Source organism: Peromyscus maniculatus, chromosome 3 (genome assembly GCF_049852395.1).
Source record: "Peromyscus maniculatus bairdii isolate BWxNUB_F1_BW_parent chromosome 3, HU_Pman_BW_mat_3.1, whole genome shotgun sequence".
Taxonomy (NCBI): domain Eukaryota; kingdom Metazoa; phylum Chordata; class Mammalia; order Rodentia; family Cricetidae; genus Peromyscus; species Peromyscus maniculatus.
Window position 1 is genome coordinate 88,283,406 of NC_134854.1, and position 8,622 is coordinate 88,292,027.

Consider the following 8,622-nt stretch of genomic DNA (forward strand, 5'->3'; position numbering starts at 1 on the left):
ATTCTCCATTCCTTCTGAAGGTTTTAGGATGCCATGAACTAGCTCTTTACTGTTAAATGTAAATGACCGGTTGAGACGAACAGCTGAGACCATTCTTCAGCCACTGATCAAGACAGTGTCAGGTGTTAGGGATAATATGTATCCGGCCTCCTGAGTTTTCTGTGCAGACTTGGTGACCCTGTCAGCTCCAGCAGCCTTCTTGCCCACAGCTTTGCTGTTGCCCACATCAACCAATTTGTTTCAGATCACAGACAACAAAAGGACCTCGTCAGAAGAGCTCAGAACATGCAGGGACTTGCTTGGAGCCATATTGGAGGTGGCTGCCTACCAGATTTCAAGGATTTAGGGCCATCTTCCAGCCTTTCTTCCTCCTCCTCCTCTTCTTCCTTCTTTGCCTCTGTGTGTAATGTGTGTGAATATGGGTGCGTGCATGCCATGATACACATACGAAGATCAGAGGAAGTTTTTCCTGAGTTGGTTCTCTTCTTCCATCGTGGGGTCTTGGAATCAAACTCAATGTCATCAGGCATGCACAGCAAGTGTTTTTACCCACTGTGCCATCCCACCAGAACCACCTTCTTCCCAGAACGGTCATCAGTTTTTCCTTTGAGCTTAGCAGACTAACAAGCAGTGGGAGGTGTGTGGCGATCCAGCACAGCGACAAGACAGCGCTAGCTGGGCCGGGATGGTTCAGGATAACCACCTGGGTGAGGTTGAGGTGAGGCCAGCGGCTTCCATTGGTGCATCCCTGTGGCTGTTGCCAGCAATATTGCCACAATGAACATCTTTTGCAGATACGATCTTGGCACTGAAGTCCACACTATCCCCAAGAAGAGCTTCACTCAAAGCCTTGTGGTACCTTTCAGTAGACTTTAACTTCAGTTGTGACGTTGACTAGATCAAGCCTGTCCACCATGTCAGGTCTGAGAACACCAGGCTCCACTCAGTCTACAGGGACAGTAGTAAACCTCTAATTTTATAGCTGTCTGGGAATGTCTACTGGTAGGAAGTAGTCCAAAACTTACAGCAGCATGGTTCCATCACTGTCATCTTCACAGGTGACATCCTACCCCTTGAACCAAGCCATATCAGCATGTTGTTCCCGTTCCAGCCAGAAATCGGCTCAATGCTACTGTCATAGGGCTAAGCCAATTTACTAGATGTAGGGGCTGACTTCTTTAACAGTTTCCCCAGATTTTCTCTGGCTGTGGAGTGGCTCTATTTTGTTGACACCAAGAATGAACTGTTTCACACCCAGCATGAAAGCATAAAGACATGTTCATGGGTCTGCCTATTCATGGAGATTACAGTTTCAGCTTCACCAACATCAGTGGGAATCACCAGGAGAGTCTGAGACAGGAGCGTAATCGTGTTGTTAACCAAGTCTCTGAGTCCTGGGGCATCAGTGATGGTCACATACTTGTTGGTCTCGAATTTCTACTAGGAGAAGCCAACAGTGACACCATGTTCACACACTACCTTTTAGTTTGTCCAAGACCCAGACATATTTGGAGGAGAGCTTTCGAATCTTGACAACCTCCTTCTCAAATTTTTCTTTAAAGAATTTTTTTAATTACATTTATCCATTTATTTTGAGGAGCATGCATACTCCTATGAGTGTGTGGTAGTTACAGACCAACTTGTAGAACTTGGGGGACTTAGTTCTCTCCTTACACCATGTGGGTTCCAGGAATCAAACTCAGATCTTCGGGCTTGGCAGCAAATGTCTTTCCCCACTGCATTGTATGGCTAGCTCCTTGGTTTTCAGTGGTTCTTTTGTCGATCCCACCACATTTGTGGACCAAATGGCATTGCCTAAATCTGCACGTCCAACAGTGATGTCAGTGAGTCTTTTCTTTCTCATTGTGACTTCAGTTTAGCAGTGGCTTCACAACACTGTGTTCTGACGGCAAACACTGCGTGGGTAAGAAGTACATTAGTTTTGAAGGGTACAAGGTCCAGTGTGGATGTGAGGCAAGTAGCATCCTGGAGAGAGATCCAGAAATGAGGTCTGAGAAAGGCAAAAGATTTAGGGTTTCAGGGGCCATCAAGATGGGTCACCAGGTAGAAGTACTTGCCACCAAGCCTGACAGCTTGAGTTTAATCCCTGGAACTCACATGGTAAAAGGAGAGAGCCAGCTCCCAGGGGTTGTCCTTCTGATCTCTGCAAATGCATGGTGGCACACTCACACCTACCCCACAACAAGCAAATAAGGGTAATGAAAAAGATTTAGAGTCATGGGGCAAAGAAAGAAAGGACCCCCCCCCCAACAAAGTTCTTTCTCTATTAATATTTTGCTGTATTAGTCTCCAAATAACTTCAAGTTGCCTCAAGATATCAGACTCTGTCCTATAAAATATGATCCTCTCTGCCTGGACAGGCTATGTATAGTCCTACATGATTCTTTTTAAATCATTCTATAGGTCAATTTATAGATTAACTATAAGCTAGGGAGATCTGCCCAAGTCCCCGATTTTGAACTTTCATCTTACCCTTTGTTTTCTTTAGCATTTGGTTATAACAGTGATTCTTGTAGTGCATCTGCCTTTATTGGTTGAAGTTACCTATTCCCTGTTAGATTATAAGACTGTGAGAGTGGGGTGTGTTCTTTCTTATTTCCATCTAGTTGTGCCTGCTAGCCCTAGATCTTCCAGCTAGGCAAGCCAATAGGTTGCAAGTCTGTATCCCAGAAAGTAGACTCTGGGATGGAGTGTAGAGTAGAGAATATTTATTAAGGAGTGCCCTAGGGTTCAATACTCAAGGAAATGAGAGGACAGAGGATGCAGTGCAGGTCCATTGAAAGCCTCAACTGAGCCCAGGGGAGCCCGGATTTAGCATGGCTAGAATTATTAGGCATTTTTATACTGCCAGTGATCACTCTTGGTTACTCCAGAAAGGGTCATGACTTTGGCCCAGGTAACTTGCAAACAAAGCAGTTCCTGACAGGGTAGCAAAGGCCTTCTATGACAATGCCTCCATAGATCATGGCTACTACAGTGGCAGGAACAAACCATCTCTCATTTCTCTCTCCATCTACCTGACCTCACATCTCACAGATACTTACATGAACCACTAAACTCCCAGGCATAGCTCACAATTCCTTCCTGTGTCCCTCCACAGCACAGGCACGGCCTGCGTGTCTTTTCCAGGATTGAAGAAAGTTTGAGGGGAGAGAGATGAACAGTGAAGAAAGAAAAGAAAGGGGCCACCGACACAAATTCCACACCTAGGGCATAATTTGAAGACAGGAAGAAACTAATAAATGTCAAGTTTAGAGAAGAACTAGCCGTAGATGGTTCCTTCTCTCCTATTTTACTAGAGGAAACAGCCTCATGAAGTCAGCATCACTTTACAGGGACCCCAGATGCAAGCCTTGCACTCATGAAGACGGGGTGTTGCTCAGCCTTTTGCATGGAGACCTCAGCTCTGCCCTTGCTGGCAACAGAAGTCTTCAGCTGCCAACGGCCTTTGTGTTAGCCAGAGAGACGTCACCGAGGCAACACCATGGTGAGTTGTTGTCTGCTGCCCCTGTGGGTGAACCCCAACCGGCTAACCTGACTCGGCATGACTTTTGGTTGTTGTGTTTACTCAATGAGTCAACTCAGCTCTCCTGACCCTGGGCTGTTCTGACTGTAATTAACCTGGTCATCACCATAGTGACTGGGTCAAAAGGGTCCAAACCCTTTCTCTGACACCTGCCTGTTCTTGGATAAATGATCTCATCAAGTATTACAAAGGAAGGTATTACTCCTATTAAAAACCTACAACCCTTTTTTTTGTCTGTGTTTTCCATAAAAAATATAAATGTGATCTATTTTTTCTTGGTTAGGAAACGCCTCTGGACATGCTCCAAATCTGAGTGAACTTAGAACTTCCCAGTTCCCAGTGTGCTAGCTAGCTAGACATGCAAAGTCTATGGAAGAATGAAACTCAGTGAGAAGCAATAAGCAAAGAGAAAATTGTTTAAAGCTAAAATAACACAACTGAAAGCACTAATGTAACCTACTATTTCATAAAGACCTAAAGTTAGGGCATCTTTTATCCTTTCACAACACATTGACACTGGCTGAGTGCCTGGACTTGTAGGTGTAGGGAAGACATCACTGAACAAGAAGATTCAGCTCCTAACTTCACATCATGTACTTCCAGATTAATAGAGGAAACCATTGTCAAACAAGCTGTTGACCCGATGACAGCCATCAGGATAAAAGAGAGGGTGCAGGGCTTTGGGACAGTACACAAGCAGTCTGCTCAGGTCACTGTGGCTTTACCCTAAGGTGCAACCTGAAAGATGCCTATGAATCAGCCGTAGCAGCAGGAAACAGCAACTGTGACCAGGAAGGATCTCTGTGCACCTGTGAATCAAAATGATCTGGAGGGTAGGAGAGGACAGAGAGACAGGGCAGGATGACACTACGTGACACTAGAAAAGACAGTGTGTCCCAGTGTTGCAGGGCGCAGTGAGCTACGAAAAGGAGTCAAATGTTTAATTAATGAAATGAAGAAATATTGGTAGAGACTAACAGTGACATCATCATATTTATGTTTCTAAAAAGACAAAAACCAACAAAAGGAAATGCATGCATGCACGTGCTTCTCTGGCTGCTCTGTCAACACAAAGAGAATGGGAAGAATAAGTGTGAGGGTGTAAGCCCATGGCATGTCCAAACTCAATAAACTGCGCCCATTATATACATGCAATATGTGCCTTGAGATGCATCAATTATACATCAATAAAAACATAAAAAGGGGGAGGAAATGAGAAATGGAGACAGGAGGAGAGGGAGGAAGGAGCAAGGAGTACAAGAAGAGAGAGCAGTGGAAATTGACTGCAGAAGATAAGGTGTTGGACCAGAGCAGGAATCTGTGAGTCAACATGACTATTTAAGGCCTGGATAAAGTCAACTTGCCTTTGGCTGGTGTTAGGTCTCAGACTCCAAAGGGCAGAGCATATGTCCAGAAATGACAAACTAGGTTCAGTTCAAGCTGGACTACAGAAGGACTTCTGACAGATGGTTCCTCAGGAACCTGGGAAACAGGTCGCTGTATGCAGATAGGAGTCATTTCCATTAGCTTCCCTTGACATATGGCTCGCTGTTGACATACACCTGTGGCTATAATCAAAACTCATGCTACCCTCCAGACTCCTTCAGTCCTTCTTCACAGATACTTGTTATGCCTTTCAAAGCCGTGCTAGCCTCCTGGCCCTTCTCACCTCCCCCACTCCTCCACTCTGCCAGCTCCTGGGCTGCTGCAGTTCACAGGCCTTACAGGCCTCGCTGCTGCTCCCGTATACACATTCGCTGTCTATATAAAAGTGAGGTTTCCTCCCTGCCCCCCGCTATTCCCACTATTCTCTCTTGCTAGTCTAGAGTCTCTTGCAGATAGAACTGGCCATGTCTAGTCTGCTTTTTCTCTCTGGTCTGGACTCTTCTAAATATCTACAGATGTTGTATCTCTCTCTCTTATCTACAACAACCCTTGCCCCCAACCATGGAGCAGCCATTTTGGTGGTTTCTTTACTATGCCCTCACTTACAGTTTGCATGCTCAACTCTGAGTCTCCAGAGTTTATTATCTGGTGACGATAAAGCATAGGAAAAGCGGACTTTGCCTGCTGAGAGAATCTTCCTAGAGAAACTACTTACAAGGCAAAGTATGAAGGTATCCTAGCAAACCCCATTCAGCTTGCTCAGGGGGGACATGCAAACCCAGCCTTCCAAAGGTTGAGCTGAGAAAAGAGCTCCCCACGGTGATGGCTGCAGCTATCTGTTGGGTTGGCTAGGGTCAAGATCAAATAGGACAACTGTGGGGCTATGACCCACCCCACCCCCCAAAAAACCCTCACCCCACCATGTGTACAGGGGACTCACTCAAGTGGTTTTTGTAGTACCCTTGCAACAGCCTTAGCATGGAGTGCCAGGAGGGAAAGTGAACAGCAAAGTATAGAAGACAAATCTCTTCAAGAATTTACTGAACTGAGCCAGGTGTGGCGGCTCACACCTTTAATCGCAGCACTCGGGAGGCAGAGGCGGGCAGATCTCTGTGAGTTCTAGGCCAGCCTGATCTACATAGTGAGTTCCAGGACAGCCAGAGCTACCTAGTGGGACCATCTCGGAAGAAGGAAAAATGAAACTAAAAGCTTCTGAACTGGCAGAGCTTGGTGGATGTTATGTCACTGTAAGCTGGAGTGCTGGAAGGTGAAGAAGAGGAGACATTGATGATAACCCTCTCCAGGGTCTTCCTTGAGGGTTTGGGTGGTCAGTGTTATCATCCTCCTGGTGAGAACTGGTGGTAAGGAGCGGGTGATGACCTCCTTTTAAACAACGGACTTCAGAATGTCAGTCTCCAGATTGTGATGACAAGTAAGGGTCAGATACATGGGTCTCTGAAATGGATGGGATGCACTGTGAGAGAGGTGGTATTAAAGCCACAGGGGTGGATGGAATCTGGGGAGAGACTGCAGAGAAAAGAGAAAGTTTGAGTGGGATAAAGCCAGGGTCAGGAGAAGGCTTCATGACAATGTTATCAGCAACAATAAAAGCTCAGGGAGAGTCTGGGTGTCATCTGAACCTACTGCTGATTCTTCTGTGCATGGCCTGAAGCTTACTGGATCAACAATGGATGAAGGTCAGCCAAACAATTTGGCAAGGTAGTCTCTGGGGGAGGTTGGAACTGCAGGCTCATATCCTGATTACCCTAAAATAAGCCAACCTATGATCTGGGCTTGTTAGCTGTACCCATAACCCCAGCCCAGCCCTCAGGAGGCTGAGGCAGGATGACTACATGCTCATGGCCAATCTGGGCTGTATACAAAAGGGGGGTTAGAGGTCGCGGCTGGAGAATGGGCTCAGGGCTCAAGAACACTTGCTGCTCTTGCAGAATAGCCATGTGTGGCTTACGACTGTCGTTACTACAGTTCCAAGGGATCCAATGCCTTCTCTGGCCTCTGAGTGTACCAGGCATACACATGGTGCACATATAAACATGTAGGCAAACCCTCATACACATTAAATTTAAAAATCTTAAAAAAAAAAAAAGAGCCAACTCCTAAAAGAAATGTTATAAGAACTGGGAACTAACTGGTTTGGGGTGCAAGAAGGGGGGGTGGTAATAAGAATCCCAACTCTTCCTTCAGCTCCCCGGGTTGTGGCTCATGAGCATTGTATCCAGAGACTAAATCTCCCTGAGACCTCAGAACCTGGGTCCTGGTCTCATTCTCCAGAACAGACCCGACTCTGTTGGTTCTTGCTTCCTGAATCCTTTCCCCCAGGCAGCCACACTAACAAGAGCATGTGAACTATATAGATTGTGTGTTCACTGGTCAACACGTGGAGATGAAAGCTGGCAGGGAGAAAGAAAATCCTCTAAGAGAGACTAATATTTCCCTGAGGACAAGTGACCGCAGAGGCCAAGTTATAGCCAGAAAACCAACTGATGCATTTGCAATGAGAAAATCCGCTTTCAATAGCGCTAGAATAGTTCGTACTGGCCAGATCAATGTGTTCTTGCCCTGTTGAAAAGTCAACTGTTAGGAAGCCAGATTATCCAGAGGAGACTTGGTGAACAAGTGTTTAATGGTCTGTGTTCCTCAGCTGGCCATGGAGCCCTTACCTGTTAGGGATTGCCTTGCCCATGGACTTCATTGTTCAGGTCTGCTGGCCAAGTGACCTGCTCATCACAAGACTGAACAGACAGGTAGGGCCAGTGCTTGAGGTTTGTCATGTTCTCAGTTTCCATGGCTGGCCATTTTCTTCTCTCATCATGTGAGTCCATTTCCCACGAGTCACCAGAGATTCATTTACTCCCTTACTGTCATGGTCAAACTCAATATCATCTACCAAAAACATATTTAAATGCAATATCTTTGATATCTTTTCAACAAGGAACTTATCCAAACCACTGCATATGTATTTCTTTGTTTGAATGCCTTTTAAAAGATACATTTTGTGTGTCTATATGAGTATATGCCACATGTGGGCAGAAGAAGGTGTTGATAGACTTCTGGAGCTGGAGTGACAAGCAGTTATGAGCTGCCCCACACAGTGCTGGAAACTCAACTCAGGTCCTCTGAAAGAGCAGCAAGTGCTCTTGACCACTTAGCCATCCCTCCAATCCTTGACATTAAACAACCAAACCAAACAAAAAAAGAACCAGAAACCAAAGTCTCACTCTATAGCTCACTTCATAGGCCGACCTCAATCTTGAGACCCCCTGCCCTTGCTTCCTGCATGCTAGAATTACAATGTACACTGTCACAATGAGCCACCTGTTATCGATTGGGTCACACGTACTTCAAGACTGCTGGCTAGCATTTTCTAAAGGCTTGCCATGGGGGAAAACAACCTTTTAAATTAAATTAAAGCAATGTAATCCCCCTCCTGGGAATCCTGAGTATGGAAACTCTCCCTTCTGAGGCTGGAGTAACCTGCAGGGATTAACTTAGTGCCTGTGAAATTAGCTGGGTACCTGGGAGAAAGGAAGAAAGGGGTCAACATCCCAGGAAGGTCTCGTTGGTAGCCTCCAGCCATGCCAGGATGCTATGAGGTCTACATTCCAGAAAGCACTCTGTTAGAAGATAGAGAGCACATCTTTGGTGAGACATGATACTGAGTTCCCAGC

General features: G+C 45.9%; 1 pseudogene; it reads right to left on the bottom strand.

Annotated features, from left to right (window-relative positions):
• Positions 1 to 52: 52 nt before the first annotated feature.
• On the bottom strand, positions 53 to 7,646 carry LOC121828224 (elongation factor 1-alpha 1-like; annotated as a pseudogene).
• Positions 7,647 to 8,622: the final 976 nt, after the last annotated feature.